Genomic DNA, 18,966 nt, shown 5'->3' with positions numbered 1-18,966 from the left:
TCAGATTCCTGATCATGAAAGTGATTGTGGGAGCCTGAAGATAGCCACAGTACGACAGCGTTCCTGCTAAGATATTTATAATCTTGTAAAAAAGACTCAGATCTTTTCAGGCCCTCCCCGTGGGACAGAGTCAAGTGGAGAGCTATTTTTCGACGCTGTGCAAAGACCAATTAGCAAGAGAGGCTATTAAAATAGGCATTTCATAATGTCAAGCTCTATGCATGTTCTCGCGAGTGGGCTGGATCTCATTTAGCACACATTCCGCTGGCTTGTAGTAGCATTTTTGTTTTGCTTCTTCACACATTTTCGCAATTAATGGGACAAATAATTTTGCCCAGATGGCAATGCAAAGTGCACACCGAAAGAGAAACAGCTATTTCGCAGCAGATGGTGACAAAGAAATGAAATGCGCAAAAATGGGGGGGGGGAGGGAAGAGGGCGATTTGCAACACCCCGAGCCCCACAGTGAATAGAATTACCATGTTTAATTACAAATGCCGATGAGTCAGAAATATAACTGTCCCAGATACTATTCCAGAGGGAATCTTATCCTGAACACGCCACAGGTAAGAAGCACAGAGCCTGCAGAGATGCCCTCACTTACCATCAGAAAACTGTCAGGATTTAACCAGCGCCCCAGATCTCTCGTTTAAATCCCAAGAGAACTGGCCAACTTCTGTAAGCAGACTGTAGGCCTGCGTCTGTTGCTGTGTAGGGATGTTTCTTAAGACAGGAGGCAGATGAAAGTGGTTCGAGAAAAGCATAGCTCCCTAGCATTGCCCCCCTCCTTTTGTTCATGGAAGCAATGCAAAAACCCACAACACCTGTCTAGCAGAGTTGACAGTGGAATCTACACATGAAACAAACAGCAGTTCTCTCTTTCAGGCTACCTCACATTAGTTGATGGGTCACAATATTGCAAACTGTGTACCTAGCTGGGAGTTGGGGGTGGGGGTAGAAGAGCGGATGATAAAAGTTGGAAGTGCAAATAAGCTTGTGCTTCTGAAGTTCTGGTTGTCAGTTTGCATTTCTTAGTGCAGAAAGTATTGATCTCTTGTGTAAAGATCTTTCCTATTCTATTCTTTTCTATTCTGATTAATTCTAGAAACTACTAGAAGCATCTCTGTGTGAGAGAAGCAGAGGCAGCAGTGTTAACGATTGTTTGGGTTATACTTTCTGGGAAGCTGCTTTGAACTAGTTCTCTTATCTCTATTCTGCAGAGTCATGCTGACTATAAATATGGGCCAAAAGGAGCCTGGATCTTACTTTTCTCTTTCTCTCTCTTCCTTCTGGTGTGGTGTTTCTTAGTGCTAAGATTTAGCCTTATTATGAGTTAAGTTTATAAATGCTGCAACTGGATTTTGTATGCACTGAGCCAATCCTGATTGCATTGGATTTGATAACCATTACGTAGCATTTGCCTTCAACACAAGTATAGCTCTGCTGAATGAAGTACAGTGGTGCCTCGCAAGACGAAATTAATCCATTCCGTGAGGCTCTTCGTATAGCGGTTTTTTCGTCTTGCGAAGCAAGCCCATTAGCGGATTAGCGGATTAGCGCTATTAGCGATTTAGCGGCTTTTAGCGGATCAGCTGATAAGCGGCTTATCAGCGGATCAGCTGATAAGCGGCTTAGGGCTTAGGAAAAGGGGGGGGAGGGAAAAAACCCCACAGGAACTCGCAAGACATTTTCGTCTTGCGAAGCAAGCCCATAGGGAAATTCGTTTTGCGAAGCGCCTCCAAAACGGAAAACCCTTTCGTCTAGCGGGTTTTCCGTCTTGCGAGGCGTTCGTCTTGCGGTGCACCACTGTACAGTGGTACCTTGGGTTATATATGCTTCAGGTTACAGACTCCGCTAACCCAGAAATAGTACCTTGGGTTAAGAACTTTGTTTCAGGATGAGAACAGAAATCGTGCTCCGGCCGCACGGTGGCAGCAGGGGGCCCCATTAGGTAAAGTGGTGCATCAGGTTAAGAACAGTTTCAGGTTAAGAACGGACCTGCGGAACGAATTAAGTACTTAACCCGAGGTACCACTGTACTATTGCCTCTGGTCTATTTTGGGGGACTCTGCAACGTGTTTAAGGTTTTCCTCCACCCGTATGACAATGTACGACACTGATGTGTGAAAATAAGAACTCTAGGTGCTCCCCACAAAGGAGTGAAAAAGTTTTCTCTTTGCACAATACACAGGAATGCATAGCAAGTATGTCCCTTGCCCCTCCTTTCTTGTCTTTTCTGCGTAACACCTGCAGCCTTCTTAGTTGACAGCATGTAGAAGCAGAGTCCCCCACAGCAACTGATTATTGGGGTTCAAGCATGCAAGAAGTCTTGAACTCACTGGTATCAGGTGGGGTTCAACGCATGCGCCACTACGCTGCTCTGGCCAATACAAGATCACTAGCCAGGAATGAGTGGAATGTCATGAAATTCTACTCAATAGTGATCCAGAGCAGATTCCAACGTATAGCTAGCAGAGTAAAAACTTAAACATGTTGCAGGATTCCCAAAAAATAGGCCAGAGGCCTATTTCACTCAGCAGAGTTTTTCTGCTACTGAAGGCAAATGAGCATAATGGTCACAAATCCAATACATTCAGGATTGGCACTGTCCACAAGAAATCCAGTTGCAGCAAGTTTAAACTTACAATAACTTATAATAAGTCTAAATTTTAACACTAAGCATACTAGGTACAAAACATCACACCAGAAGGAAAAGAGACAGAGAAAGTGAAACCCAGGCTACTTCTGGTCAGCATGACCTTGACTGAAGAGATAAGAGAAGCAGTTTAAGTCAGCTGTACCCAGCTTCTCTGAAGGTATAACCCAAACATCATGAACCTTCTGCTTGTGCCTTTCACACAGAGCTTCCAGAACCCTCTTGAATTAATTACACACCAAATCAATACTTTCTGTACCAAGAAATGCAAACCGACATGGAAGAGCTTTGAAGAGTATCTTAGAGGGTATAATACTCCATTTAACCTACAAGTAGGAATGAACATATGAGCAGCAGATAACATTAAATAAAGGAAGATTTGAGATAAAAATGGATTGGAATAATAGAATATGCAGCCAGCGAAAGATTACCTAGAATGCCATGGAGAGATGAACTGGGAAGTCTAAGGATAAGCGATAATGATGAATATTGTATGAAGTATATATAAGTTGTAAAAATGCATAAATAAAATTATAAAAAAAGATCACTAGCCAGGAATAAGTCAATCTGGTTCATGTGATAAGGCACCATCAACAGATTTTATATATGTATATCATTTTAATTCTATCCATGTTTCATTGTATTCTAACGATTGATTTTTCTATGATTTTAGTGGTTCTTGTAACATACCTTGAGTCCCATCAGGGAAAAAGGTGGGGTATAAATAAATATATAATGATAAAATAATAATAATAATAAATACAAGTTCCCTGAGCATGCTCACTTTGATTTAAGCAACAAGTAGACTCATCTTGTCTCTTTCTTTTCCCCGAATTCTTGCCCTTTCTAGCCTTTGCTTACAATGGCAGGTGACTTCAGGACTTTGATTTACGGCTGACATGGGCTGGGCATTGCAGTCTCAAAATTTTAGGTTGGTTTCAGCTGATTAACTATTGGGTTAACCCATAGCTGTCAACTTACAGATTTGAAAATAACGGACCAGCAGCCACAAAAATAAGGGATCAGCAGCCAAAATAAGGGATTTTCCAAGCACAGGTATGTTCAACTTCTGAGCCCCTCGAAGCCAAAGGCAGAAAGCCCAGCCAGCAGCCAAACGAAGCCTCAAGTGGTGGTTCCCACAGCACAGCAATCCGACAAAGGGGATGCAGCAAGGGAAACCACCGTCACCTCTCTGCTGGGAAGCGCTGAGCAAAGGCGAGTCCCCAGGCAACGCGGCCAATTTGATCGGCACAAGGAATGCAAGCTCCACCCCCAGTCATTCTTAAGACTCCTTACTGGGTGAGCAACGCAGCCAAGCAACACACTTGGAGCCTCCCTCCTCCCTGGCCGGCAGGGAGGGAAGGAGAGGAGCTGCTTCCTTTGAAATCCGGGAAATTTAAGGGACATCATCAATAAGGGTCAGCAGCGGGACGCGGCGCTGGGGTAAGGGACTTTCCCACCAAATAAGAGACAGTTGACAGCTATTGGTTAACCTTTCAATCAGAGAGACTGAGACAAAAAAAAAAAAAAAAAGAGCACTTGTCAGTTTATGGAACTCTCTATCTACAAGTGCCCCAAATTCCAAATTACCAAACATTGTCAGCTACTTGTGAGTAGGCTTGGAGGGAGGTAAAGGATGAAGAAGTATACTATACAGCCTGGCAAAATAACATGACTGAAGTCCAGAACGCAGCTTGCGGGGTGGGCGGGGAAGCTCAAGGTAGAACTATGTTATGGCTGGCTGTAAAAACCATCAGAACAGATTGGAAACCTGGCGAGTTCTCCGACTGCAGTCTTTCGATCCTATCTGGCTACTGGCCCCAATATTTTCCATTTCTAATCTCATTCAAGATGACTCATCCTCATTCCTGGAAAGTCTGTGCCAGGATGGGCCAGCTAACAAAGGCCTTTGTTGGCTGATTTTCTTAAAACACATTGACAAAACATAAGGGCAGATACCACGGCATTTGTTAAAAGCTGTTGGAGTGGAGTGGGGAAGGAATTGCAGCCCAAAGCTATAAAGTAATTTGTCATCAGATCTGGCTGTTTGGCTGATTATCCGGCTGTTCCTAAAACAAAGCAGAGTGGCTAATAATAGCCTTGCTCTGAACCCCGACATGTATAGAAGGAAGGAAAGCTGCCGGCAGAAGGGTGCTTGACTTGTAGCTGAGCATTAGTTACGGGAGCAATAGTCCATATTTACAAAAAAATAAATGCAAGCTTTGCCAGGAAAAGGTACCGTATTTTTTGCTCTATAAGACTCACTTTTCCCCTCCTAAAAAGTAAGGGGAAATGTGTGTGCGTCTTATGGAGTGAATGCAGGCTGCGCAGCTATCCCAGAAGCCAGAACAGCAAGAGGGATTGCTGCTTTCACTGCGCAGCGATCTCTCTTGCTGTTCTGGCTTCTGAGATTCAGAATATTTTTTTCCTTGTTTTCCTCCTCCAAAAACTAGGTGTGTCTTGTGGTCTGTGCGTCTTATAGAGCGAAAAATACGGTAGTAGTTGATATATTTCTACTTGCAGAGCTATATGATGGTCCTGGAAGATAGCTTGCTCATTACTTCCTGGCCTTGAGTTGTAATTAAAAATAAATAAATCCCACATCTATTCAATGGTATTGTTTTCCATTATATTCATCCTTCCGCAGGGCCTGCAAGACAGAGTTGTTCCACCAGGCCTTTGGTCAGGGCGCAGCCTGACTCCCTCCTCTGGCAACCTGCTTAGAATCTTGCTTAATTAGTTGCCATTAATTTGATTTTAATTGATTTTTATAATGTAATATTTTTAGAATGTGTGAATATCTGATTGTTTGATTGTTGATTGTTGTTAGCCGCCCTGAGCCCGGCTTTGGCTGGGGAGGGCGGGATATAAATAAAATTTATTATTGTTATTATTATTATTATAGGCATGACTTTTCCATCTCTTTATCATGCGGAGGGGAGAAGCAACCCAAATAACTCAGCGAGTTACGGCTGCTGGGGAAATAAGTTTAGGTCTGAGTTGAACTTTGAATGAGATGAGCACACCTAGAGAGACAACCCTGGAGAACAATGCTTGGGACTCAGGAACACTCCCCATTTTAAGGAGCTTGGAACCTGGGCCTAAATATGTTCGATTTTGTAGCCGCACATTCTTTCATTAGAGCTTAAAAAGATTGCACGCACCCTCCCTTAATTTAAATACATTTTGCAGAATTTAATTTTTTCTGGTGGTGGTGGTACCATCGTCAAATGAAAACAGAGCTGCTATTGACTAATCATCAGTTCTCAGATCACCAGGGAGCCCCAGTTGCATTCAGCATGTGTCTGTGTTTTGGGGTGGAGGGTGGGGAGAAGGAGGACAATATGTTTCTTAGCACTGGCAAGGTGGCAGTCTAGTGAGTCTACCATCTGCCCATGCTATGGCCTGAGTGCCATTCCAGGAGCCAATTAACTGAGCTGGTTGGTCAAGGGGGAGGAAGAACTTTTCACCATCAATAGAGGTTCCAGCCCAGCCATTCCCTTCATGTCTCCCACCTGACCTTATTTCACAGCATTTATCACCTTGTCCCAAATAGAAATCAGCAGCTTGCAACTGGGGCTGGGAAGGAATCTTACCTACAACTCACAACTGGCTTTAGTATCATGGGATGTTGGCCTTCCAACGGGTCATTGTAGCTAATGTTACTTCTACTCAGAGTAAACTTATTGAAGTTTATGGACACAACTCACTTAAGTCCATTCATTTCAATGGGTCTATGCTGAAGAGAGCTTAGTTGGATACAACCCATCAGTCTTTTGGAAGGGGGATCAATTATGTCTCACGATACCATCATTCCATTCTGGATGGTACTGAGGACACCGAGCAGGATCCATAGCCAGGGTGGGTGGGGAGGGGACTCCTCACTCCAGTATGGACCCCTAAAATGCCTGTGGAATGTCACCTCACAGCTGCCCATGATGCCAACCCACACCATACGGGGCCTTTCTCCCCCAAATGTTGTCCATCATGTGGGCTGCATGGATTCATCGATCAGCAGCTAGGCTTTCGGATGCCTGAACCCTAACCCTAACCCTTACACCATGCCAAACCCAGCAGTCCATAAGAATGTGGTCATTTCTATCTTGCCCTTCCTCCCAGAGTAGCCCATATTTTAGCATGGTTCTTGCTCCCCTGCTATACACAATAAGCACAATTAACAAGGCCATGAGAAAATTAACAAAGTCAACTTGACCATCCTATCTGAACGTGGATCTCCCAAGATCCTGTCCCAGCACTGTCTCCTGACTCTCTGTGGGTTCCAAGCTTATAGCAGAGACATATCACGTTCACTCAAGCTTTTCTTCCTATAAAGATGAGGACTACAGATGTTTTAAAAAAGAATCCATGCTGAAGCTCTTAGCATTCCAGATTCCACACTGGAAACCAAACTCTGGGTGTGTGGTGCCCCTTCATGTAAGCTAACAAACAAGTCAGTTAACTCTAGTCTCCCAAACTGGGAAACAATATTTAATGAAGCCACAGTTTGAAGTTGGCTTAATGCCATCTTGTTCCAAAGCCATTAAACAGTTTCTTGGTTTAGACAAAACAGGAAGATACAGTTAACTGAAGACTTCCTGTCTTCATTTGCAAACACAGCCCCCTTCCGCTAGTGAGCAGCCACAAGGCTCATTTATATCTTGGCTTATTAAGCTGAGTTTTAATTGTCCAAGGGTGGCCAATATTTCTCAACAAATTAGCCATCAGGTGTTTTTGTTATTATTATTTTTTAAATCTTGCTACAGCCATTAATTAGCTAACCAATGAAAAGATGTTTGCGTTACTACCAACACTGTGATTCTTTTCTGCACTATGTTGCTTTATTCATTTCCTTCTGAAATTCTCCTGGACTTTCCTGTCTTGCGTATATAGGTTTGCAGATTCAGAACTATACATCATGCATTTGGTAAACCTGCCTTGGGCACACGAAAGCTCATGCCATGACAATTTTTAAGGTGACACAAGACTTTTTTGGTTTTGCTTACCATCATTTCAAGTTAGCACCAATACATTAAAACATCAAACAGCTGTGCAACCTTTTGGGAGGCAGAGACCTGAGAGGGCATCAGAGGAGGGAGGGAAGGAAAGAGGGACAGAGGCCAGTGTTGCCAGCTGCCTCCATGATCATCATTCAAGGCACCCCAGGGTGCCACAACAGACTGGTTGAAAACCACTCCATTAATGAAACATGACAGAGGGAGAGCCATATTTGCCTCTTGAAGCAAAAACAACCAGAGAGTCTTGAGGCAGTTTAAAGACTAACAAATTTATTATGGTGTGGGTTTTTGTGGATTTAAGCTCACTGCATCAGATGCATGAACTGAAATCTTAGTTGGCAGGTCCAAAAAGGAGACACTTATAAGGTGGGGATTTAATGGCAATGAAATGCAAAGGTGTCAGTTAAGAGCTTCATAATATATTCTAAAGAGGCACGACTTTTGCTTTTTGCATCAGCAGATTGGTAGGAATTGCTGAAATTATATAAACACCTATAGAGAGGTAGAGACAGAAACAGCCACAGACAGCACAGGTACCCTGGCTGGGCTAATGAACATCCTTTGTCTTCATTTAACCCACATGGTATAGCACTGAACTTCCGGCTGAATTGTGATTCAGCTGTTTCTTCTTTTGACATCCCTGTGTTTCAGAATGGCCACCTTTAGGTCAGTAACAGTGTGTTCTGGGAGACTGAAACATCCTCACTGGTTTATTGCTATTGGCACTTTCTGATGTCAGATTTGTGCCTATCTATTATTTCGCCTAGAATAGAGACTGATCTCTCAGACCTGTTAGTAATCTGGGGCAGGAAACTCTCCAGTGCTTTATTTTTCCATGGATTTTTTTTTTGTGTTTCATAAGTTTGTTAATAAAAATGAATGGATGCCAATGGCAAATAAATATTATGCAAGCTTGGTCTTTTCAAAGTTTTCACTTTGCTTACTAAATACAAGTAAAACATGCAGAATTAAGCCACTCTCCAAGTCATCAGCAAATTTCTCTAAGCAAAGTGAACATTTCCCCTAATTCGCATAAGGTATTTTATGCTGGAAAATTTACACCACTAAACAGAATGCAGTAGGGATTTGTTAACAGATGATAGCATAAATCACATTGGAAAAGAAGATGAATGAACCCATGATAGTTTGGATCACATTATCAAGTCTTGTAAAAGCATGCCAGAATGGACATGAGGTGGGGCAGATTAGGTACCTGGCTCTGTCACAGGATCTGTTTCCTGTGCCCAAAATTTTGTTAGCCGGTTGTTGCTGATGCAGTTTTAGGTTGGGTGCTGTCTGGAAGCAACTACAAGCCAGTGACTTCCAAGGCCTGTGACAGGGAAGTGCCATTGTCCAGGACGGGCTCTAGAATCCTGATGATATGTCTGAGTGGTTTCAGCTGAGAAATAAGTGACAGCAAGTGGTGGCCTGTCATTTCCTCTTCTAAGCCTGCCCTGTAGATTGTTCCTGAGTACCATTCTAGCCTTATACGGCCTAGGACCCTCATACCTACGGGACCGCCTCTCCTGGTATGCCCCACAGAGGAACTTACGGTCTTCAAATAAAAACATCTTGAAGGTCCCAGGCCACAGAGAGGTTAGGCTGGCCTCAACTAGAGCCAGGGCTTTTTCAGCTGCAGCTCCAACCTGGTGGAACACTCTGTCACAAGAGACCAGGGCCCTGAGGGACTTGACATCTTTCCGCAGGGCCTGCAAGACAGAGCTGTTCCGCCAGGCCTTTGGCAGCCTGACTTCCTCCTTTGGCAATCTTTACAAAACTTTAGTTTATGGTTGCCATCAATTTTGATTTTAATTAATTTTTATAATGTTTTTATAATGTTGCACTACTTTAGTGTTGTTAGCCGCCCTGAGCCTGGTTTCGGCTGGGGAGGGCGGGATATAAATAAAATTTACTATTATTATTATTATTATTATTATTATTGATGCATTATTTTACTTCATTGGATAGGTATTGTAGTCTCAAATGTCTGATTAAATTCTTAAGTAGTCTGTCTGATGACCCTGAACAGATGTAGTTGTGTCATAGGGCTTAGCTGTAGACAATGGACTCATGGTTTGTCCTGGGTGGAAGCTGGAAGCATGAAAGCACATTTAGCAACCAACACTTCCTATGAAACATGGTTCTAATGTGTCCATTGTGCAGTTCTACAGTAGTATACAAAAGTGGACCTTTTGCATAGATTGTAGGCTAACGTTGATAGCGGACTGGCAAGTTACTCGGCTGCATCCAAATAAGTTCTACTCAAACCCATGGAAATTAATGGACCTAAGTTGGACAATTCTATTATTCTATGTCCATTCATTTCAATAGGCCTACTCTGAGGATAATGAACACTGGAAAAACCCAGTGTAGTGGCAAGTACATACTGTCCATGAGTCCGTATGACAAAGATGCCATCAGCGTATTTCACATAGAAGAGAGGCTTTTGGGAATAGGAGTTGAGAAAGCATTGTTTTAAGTGAGTCATCAAGATGCTAGCACACTGTGGAGCCCAGCAGGTACCCATGCTAGCACCATCAATCTGAATACACATATTCTCCTCAAAGCGGAAGTAATTATGGGTAAGTACAAAGCGGCCAACTTTGGTAGCCATGTAGTTCCATCTTTGTGGAGGAAGATTCTGGTGTAAAGGGTGGTCTCAACGCAAATGCCAACTAGGGTGGAGATTGTCAAAAGATTGCCATTTTCTCAGAAAGTCGGTGGAGTTGATGTGCCTATTTGGGCCATATGAACTTCAGAATTGGACTATGAATTAATGGTGCTCAGCATATAAGGAATACAAACTGGAACACATTATATGAAAATAGGTTCCAATGAACTGGGAATTACAGCTGTACTATGCGGTTGTTAACTGCCCTGAAAATGGTGGCAGAGGAAGAATACAAACCGGCTTAAAATAATTTTGTAACATAGGGGTTGGGAATCAGATGTTGTTGGAATACAACTCCCATGATCCCTGGCTATTGGTTGAGGCTCTTGGAAGTTGGAATCCAACAACATCCAGAAAGCCACAGGTTGCTCCTCCCTGTTGTGATTCTTGCGTAGTATTGTTTAATAAAAAAGCAGAATTCCATTATTTCTGTTGTAAAATAATGTAAAAGGGGGGGAGCAAAGTGTAGTCATTTACCCGTCTTCTGTCTTTCAGCAAGGCAGAAAGCACTGGCATAAAATCTCAAGTGTCTTTACAGATTTCTTTCTCACTTCTCAGCAGATGCCTACTGCACAAGAGTGGTTAAAAGAGTGGAATGGGACACATTTGCAATGGTAATTTTATGAAAACGCACCTGTTTCGTTCTGATTATTTCAGGCGCAACAATGTTAGTTCACTTTTGCAGCAAAACGTGAAAAAGTAGTGTTGAGATAAAAGCTATTTCTTGATCTCTGGAGGCAAGGGGAAACAGAGGGGGGTGGGGGAGAGAGATAACGCTCCCAGCACAGAATGGAAGACAACATGTTAATATATCATAAAATTAAATGAGGGTAATATATTCACTTTCCAGGCTACAGGAGGGAGAAGGTGGAGCTTAGTGTGCCATCAATGATTAAAAGGTTTTGAATGTCAGTATGCAAATGTGCTGCAACTTTCATTTCCTCCCATGTAAATGATCGAAATGTTTCTGAAGTGAAATCTTGTTCCATTTAATGGTGTTTTGAATATGCATTTTTCCAAAGGCATACAAACACAAGGCTCACAGGAACCCTTCTCCTTTACAAAGGCATATAGATCATAGAATAAGTACGCTACGTCTTAGTTTTCTGTACAACTAGCTTTTAAAAGTTAGCCCTACTGACACAGGAGTTGATTTTAGATAGCAATCTTGCCCCACGGGAGTGAGCAGAATATAAAAGGGGTGTGTAGCCGCTGATCCTGTCCAACAGAGAATAAACATCCCATTGTGAAGCAGGCCTAATCTCAGCACCAAAGACAGTTACAGTGCCAGAGCTCAAGGCAGAAGGGCCGTTTCCCACCCTTCAAAGCTGAACTCTTCCCTCCCAACTCCTCCCTTTGCCTCACTAATAACATATTTTAAAGGATGCAAGAGTTTACTTTTGAGCTTCTGCTGCTACTAGTGGAAAGGGAGACAGCTGGATCAGTTCAAAAATGAATCCAGACGTCTTTACGTATTATCCACAGAACCTCCCCAAACTGGAAGTGGATGTTTATTTATTTCATTTAAATCCTGCCTTTTCTCCAAAGAGCTCAAGGCAATTAACATACTAGCACCCCCCCCCCCATTTTATCCTTACAACAATCCTGTGAAGTAGGTTAATGACTGGCCCAAGGTCACCAGTGAGTTTCTTTTTTCTGGGGATCTGAACTGAGGTCTTCCCTGCCATCAGCATCACAACACCAAGTGCCCTGGGCAGGGATGGGCACAAGTATCTTCCATCACCCTGTGATGTCTTTGCATGGCACAAACACTTCCATTAAAAGAGTTATACTCAGACAAGCAACAGTATTATAATGGAATGTAGACTGAATAGCTGCCGGAAAAGCTGGGCATGCAGTAAAGTACACACCTCACAAAACTTAGTCCTTCACTACACCATCACAAAGGTGCCAAATGAGGCTTTAAAAGGTAAAGGATCCCTGACAGTTAAGTCCAGTTGTGAACGACTCTGGAGTTGAGGTGCTCATCTCGCTTTACTGGCTGAGGGAGCCGACGTTTGACCGCAGACAATTTTTCTGGGTCATGTGGCCAGCATGACTAAGCCGCTTCTGGTAAAACCAGAGCAGCACATGGAAACACAGTTTACCTTTCCCGCCAGAGTGGTACCGATTTATCTACTTGGACTTTGACGTGCTTTCGAACTGCTAGGTTGGCAGGAGCTGGGACAGAGCAATGGGAGCCCACCCCGTCATTGCGGGGATTTGAACCGCCGACCTGATCGGCAAGCCCTAGGCTCAGTGGTTTAGACCACAGCGCCACCCGTGCAGCAAATGGGACAATTAAAATGCAACATAAACAGACAGCCACACCTGTGGTTGTGCACATAGGCTTGAGGGAAGCTGCAGAACTGACTTCCCATCAAAAGCAGAAGTTTTTGCTCACCTCTCAGTATTTGTTACATGCACAAACCAAACTGTGGGCAGTTTAGAGGTTTTGCCTTACACTGATCCATTTAGCTCAGTAAAGTCTGTAGATAATTGGAATGATGATACTTGGCTTCAAATTACTACTCAGTCATGAAACACCCTGAGTCAGTTGAAGTTCCTAACCTAAGTTTCTAACCTAAACTTTTGGGTTTAGGCAAGAGGAACATGTGTGCCTCCCTGAGCTCCTTGGAACTGCAGGATGAAAATGTTATTTAGGAATACACTGGGCAATGATTATCCAAGTCTCACAGAGCAGACCCTTGCAGCTGCATTACCTAACATCCTTTTAAAGCTTTCCCCATCTATGCGGTGTCTTGAGCTAAACCCCAGCAGTGTCAGGGGCTAAACTTCAGTCATAATACTTACATGTAAAGCATATGCTCATCTGGTGAGTCACTTCCAAATCCATGTACACGTGACCAAAATAACCACAACCACCAAACACTAGGTCAAATACAACCGGTGTCCTGCACACTGTAACAGTGAACACATCTTTGCCTACATGGAGATTATATTTGAGGCACAGTTGAATCAACCTTTATACAAAAAGACACACAAGCAGCGGTTGCCATAGCCAACTGTTTTATTAGCCTTGAGGCATATTCAGCCCCATTTGTGCAGCAAAGTTATTTCTTTCTTTTCACAGGCCCCCTTGCTTCCTATCAGTGTTGAGACCTCACAGAATTGGTAAAGCACACTGTAAGCAGAGGCTGACATGCCTGAAAACACCGTCATAATCCTCACTTCTGGCATCTAGATTTCGATGCGGAGATTATTTCTCTTTTTAAGTACAAAGGAACATTAATTCAAGACAGCCCACACTTGTGGTTTGAAATGGTACAGCTCAGAGACAGCTTTGCAACCTCAGTGTGAACTAGTCCTTGGTTTGGCCAGTCCTACTTGTGAGATTCTGGTTAGCCACTGTGGGAACAGGATACTGGACTAGATAAGCCTTTGGGCCCATCAGAGCTCTTCTGCTGTTCTTATGTTCAATTTGTAAAATTTGTAAAAGTGGAGAAAGAGGAGGAGAGAGGAAGTACCAAAGGTCAAGCTGTCCTTAATGTCCTCTGACCTTCACTCTCCAGCCCTTATTCCTTGAAATGAGGGGTGTGTGAGAGATGTGGTGTTAGTTAGAGATCCATGATCAGATCTTGTTGTGCTTAAAAGAGAGAGAGAGAGACTTAAAAGCAGCCGTGGAGGAAGGAGCCAAATTGAAAGGAATCCAGTATTGGGAGAGGGTTGAGATCTAAGCCTTCATTTCTCCAGTTTCAACAAGTTACACTGAAGCTACCATTAGCCATTCAACTGGGAGAGGAAGTTGGGGAGAATATTAGTAGTAGTAGTACACTACCTTTCAGTGGAACATCACGGGGTGGTTCACATCAGAAAAATACAGAACAAGAACACAAAATGCATTAAAAAAACCCCAAACCAATAACTCCCCTTCCACATATTTAAAAAGCCATAGCATGTTAATCAGCCAAAGACCTGGTTATAGAGAAATGTTTTTGCCTTGTGCCTACAGATAAGTAACAAAGGCGCCAGATGAGCCTCCATAGGGAGAGCATCCCACAAACGGGGAGCCACCACAGAAAAGGCCCCTTCTCGTGTTGCCACCCTCCGGACCTCTTACGGAGGAGGCACACGAAGAAGGGCCTCAGGTGACGATCGCAGCTTGGTTTATTTGGCCGTCTGAGGTATTCCAATCCTCAGCCATTTGAGTCTTTATAGGTCAAGACCAGCACTTTCAACTGGGACCCCAAACTAACTGGCAGTCAGGGCAGTTGGCACGGGATGGGCATTATATGCTCAAACTGCCTTGCCCCATAAGCAACCTGGGCTGCCAAATTCTGCATTTCCAGTGGTCCGATTAAAAGGGGAAATATCCACTTCTTTTGAAGCCCGAAAAAAAAAAAGGGAGAGACCCCGCTTGGCCTGGGGTAGCAAGGAAGCCATGCCCGACATTGCATAGAAAAATGCGCTGCCCTCCCCACCCTATTTTGGCCGCCCTGTTGGCAACCTCCGCCGCCGGCCAGGTGCGCCTTCCTGCTTAGAAGACCCACCTAGATACCTGCCGCGTCGGAGGGGGACATTTCGTGAAGTCCCGAGGAAGCTCCGAAAGTGCCGCCCGGCTTCGCCGCGCCCCGGACTCGACGCCAGCCGCTCCCTCCGGCGCCCTCGCCTTCCTCGGGCATCGGGGGCTGAGCTCCGGCGGGGCCCAGAGGCTCCGGGGCTCACGCCAAACGCTGCCCGGCTTCCTCTTTCCGTTTCCCGCTGGCGCCCACCTGCCCGCGGCGCCTCCGAAGTCTCCTCGTGGGCCGCCCCACACGCCCCCTGGGGACCCCCTTTCCCTGCGAGCCCCTCCGGCTCCCTTTCCTCGTGCCCAGCCCCAGCTCCAGAGGGGGCGCCCTCCTCGAGGGTCCCTTCCTCTCCCCACACCGCAGGGGGGGCTCCCTCCCACTCCTTCGCGTGGGGACCCAGCCCCCCCCAACCCAGGCCCCCTCTTTCCCCGCGGGGGCTCCCCAAGCAGCGTCGCCCTCCTCCGCGCCCGCCTCTCATCCACTTAGGATGCTGTCCGTTCCTTAAGTTTGCATACCGCCCTTCGCCCGGGCAGGGCGCTTTGCAGCACGACAACGCCAAATAGACCCCCTCTGCCTCCCTCTCTAACCCATTTCTCGGCAACTGCCCCTTCGCTCCGAGCCGGGATCCCAGCCTCCAGGAGAGCCGCCTCATTATTTTTTATTATTATTATTATTATTATTATTATTATTATTATTAGCCCCCCCCCTGCTTTTTCTTTCCCACCGATTCCCACTGCCACCCTGCCCATTTCCTAGCCAGCCTTTCGCTCTCCTCGTGCAGTCCGGATCCTCCCCCACCCCACCCCCCCCCGCAAAAAAACGATCCCTCTACATCCTTTTCGATGGAGGGCCCCCCAAGGCAGAAGGGGGGCTGCCCCCCCCAGCCCTGCCTGCGCCCCCCCCCCGCCCTCTGCGCGCCCAGGGCTGCCTCGCCGTCCCCGGCGTCTCCCCCGCGCTCCGGCCCCTGTTTTCCTCTCTCTTTATCATAAATATATAAATTATGCTAATTAAGACCATTGCATATTCACCGAAGCGGGTCCCCCCCGCCCCCCACCCCCAGCACCGGCCCCGCCGCCCCCCACCCCACTCACCGCTGCGCAGCCGGGAGGGACCCGCTCGCCCCCTGCCCGGGCCGGGGCTCCTCCGAGCCGATCTTTTCCCCTCCTCGTCTTCTTTTCTCTCTCTCTCTCTTTCTTTTTTTCCCGGGGAATAATTAAAAATTCATCTCACAGCAGCGGGAGCGAAAGGCGCTGCTTGCACACGCACAAAAAGAGGAGGGGGGAGGCCGCGCCCCCCACCCCCAGGGCCCAGCCGGGCTCAAGCCCTCCTGCAAGCGCAGCCCCCGAGGTTTTGCACCGGGCCTGCCCCCCCGCCGCAGCCGCCCGAGCCCCTGCCCCGCCTGGGGGGAGAACGAGGGGGCAGATTTCGGCGCTGGGGCTTTTTTAGCTGCTGCGTCATGAACATAATTTATGCAAAGGCCTTTGCCGCATCCTGCACAGCCCGCGGGAGGACGCTAGGGGGAGCAGGGGAGCCCCCTCCCTCCCTCCCCGAGGCCCCGCCCCGTTCCCCCCCCCCAACAAGGTCCAAAGTGCTTTCTCCTTGCAAAAACTAGGAGGTGCATGCAAGGGGTAGGAGGGGATGAAACCGAGGAATGCCCCAACGACTCCTTTGCCGGGGTCGAAGCATCCTTCGCAGCCGGGTTTAGTTCCCCATGACCTGCAAAATGCTTCTGGAGCATAGCTGTCAACTTACAGATTTGAAAATAAGGGACCAGCAGCCTCGAAAATAAGGGATCAGCCCCCAAAAGGGATTTTGCCAAGCTTCTACATAAATCTGGCACTGATGAAGCCATGCTGCTTTGGCTGCGACTGACTGTGTTTTGCAGGGGGTTGGACTAGGATGATCCTAAGGGTCTACAACTCCCACCAAAGAAGAGTGGCAGACAAAACTGATGAACGACGTCGAGATGGCAAAGCTTACAGGCAGAATTAGAAACCAGGAAGAGGACCTCTTTCATAAAGAATGGGGAAAGTTTATAATTTAGTTGAAAAGCTATTGTCAAGAGTTACATACATTGGTAGGGCTGACAGAAAACATGTAGTAAAAATTTGAACTATGGGTGGACAAATGATTTATAAAATTAGAGTTACGAAAGGGATGCAGAGGGGGAAATCACTACATTAAGATGCTGCCCTGGTTGGAGGGTATGCTAAGCAGCATGTCGGAGCACGAGGAGTTCCATCGGCCCTTCCCTGCCCAAGAGAGAGGGAGGGAGGGGGACAGACTCTCGCCCACGCCGCCCGTGAGCCTGGCATGAGACGGTTGTGGTGCCGCCGCAGCCCTGAAGTGCTGCCCTTCTGTGTCCCTCCCCATCTCCTCCTCTTCTTCCTCCCTCAGGCCGCCTCCTCAGCCGCCGCCGCCGCCTCCAGCTTCCCCTGGCAGCATGGTGGAAGTCTTGCAAGAGAGGGGCTGTCTGCCTGCCCGCCACCCGCCACCCGTCTCCTCACAATGCGCCCCTGAAGGGGAAAAGGGAGAGACGGAGATGCGGCAGCTCATGTGCACGCGCTCTCTCACGGCGGAGGACCCCGAGCCGCTGCTTCCCTCCCGAGCCGGGCGAGCATGAAACCTGGGAAATTTAAGGGACATCATCAGTAAGGGACAGCAGCGGGACACGGCGCTGGGATAAGGGAGTTTCCCGCCAAATAAGGGACGGTTGACAGCTATGTTCTGGAGAAACGTCTGGGGGATTTTTATCATTTTAAAAAAAGTTCGAATGCATTCCAGCAGATCGTGGGAGAGAGAGAAGTGCAGTGATTGCCTGGGAATTCTGCACACATTGACTTAGGAGTAAGTCCTCCCCATTGCACAAACAGGACTTCCTTCTGAGTAGATATGCATCAGGGGTGCCCACTTGAATAAAATATTGTGTTGTTGAATAGTTGAATAGGAATGCCTATCAACTTGGGGGTGGCTCGGCCAGATGTTTTATTGTGGGGGCCGAAAGCCTCCATGGCCCCTAGGAGTTGGCTCCTATGATATGCAGAGAATCGTGTTTCCTCTTGTGAAAGGAGGAAAGTATTTATTTCACTGCAGCAGTTTCACTCTAGATTTTGATTGTGACACCGAGAGGAGCTGGGCAAAAAAAGTCTGCACTTGTGGCTCCTTCAGCAGAAAGGTCAGTGGAACAATGTGCTTCATACATAAATAAAAATTTAACAAATGTCAGCAAAGAAACAGATTAACTTTTAAAAAAACAAACAAACCAACCCTACAAATTGCCAGCCAACTCTACTCTTGGGGTGTTTATTCTTGGGATGTCAACTTTTTGGTGGGGGGCGGAATTCTCCAATCTTTCATTGGTTCCAAAATATTTATCAATACGGTCTACCAATTTTTTTAAAACAACACATATGGGATCAGTAGGAAGGGGTCTGAAAATAAAACTGCCAATATCGGAATGCTGCTATACAAATTTATGGCGTGACCATACTTGGTATACAGTCTACAGTTCTGGTCATCACAACTCAAAAATGATATAATGTGGAGCACACAAAGGCTCAGAAAAGGGCAACCAAACTTATCAAAGGGCTGGAGCAACTTCCCTATGAGGATAGGTTACAACATTCAGATTTCATAAAAAGGAAAGTAAGTGAGGACAACACAAAGGTGTATAAGATTATGCATGGTTTAGAACAGACATGGGCAAACTCGGCCCTCCAGATGTTTTCGGACTACAACTCCCATTATCCCTGACCACTGGTCCTGTTAGCTAGGGATGATGGGAGTTGTAGTCCCAAAACATCTGGAGGGCCGAGTTTGCCTATGCCTGGTTTAGAGAAAGTGCATAGGGAGGCATCCCCCCCACCCCTTTTCATAATACTAGATTGGTGCCATCCAATGAGGCTGAACGTTTGGAAGTTTCAGGACAGAAAAACTAAAATACTTCTTCACGTAGTTAAGCTATGGACTTTGCTCTGGAGGATAAAGTTATCAGTAGCTACTGACCATGGTAGCTATTTTCTCCCTCCGCTGTTGGAGGCAGGATGCTTCTGAATGCCAGTTTCTAGAAACTGCAAGGAGGAAGAGTACCCTGGG

General features: G+C 46.0%; 1 protein-coding gene and 1 long non-coding RNA gene across 3 annotated transcripts in view; one reads left to right on the top strand and one right to left on the bottom strand.

Annotated features, from left to right (window-relative positions):
* The window catches only part of POU6F1 (POU class 6 homeobox 1), a 39,169-nt gene extending 22,825 nt beyond the window's left edge, over nucleotides 1–16,344 (bottom strand). The window contains exon 1 of one of the 2 annotated variants that reach the window (XM_081844542.1): nucleotides 15,963–16,344. The gene's annotated coding sequence lies outside the window, so the exon portion shown is untranslated. Of the gene's footprint in view, nucleotides 1–14,853; nucleotides 15,026–15,962 lie in introns of those variants that run through there. The other variant, XM_081844543.1, reaches the window with a different exon arrangement.
* The window catches only part of LOC309332473, a 192,459-nt gene that overhangs the window by 142,731 nt on the left and 30,762 nt on the right, over nucleotides 1–18,966 (top strand). The gene's annotated exons all lie outside the window — the stretch shown is intronic.

This window comes from Podarcis erhardii (genome assembly GCF_964252035.2).
Source record: "Podarcis erhardii genome assembly, chromosome: 2".
Taxonomy (NCBI): Eukaryota; Metazoa; Chordata; class Lepidosauria; order Squamata; family Lacertidae; genus Podarcis; species Podarcis erhardii.
The sequence above is the reverse complement of the archived record's forward strand: the minus strand, read 5'-3'. Positions and strand labels throughout refer to the sequence as shown.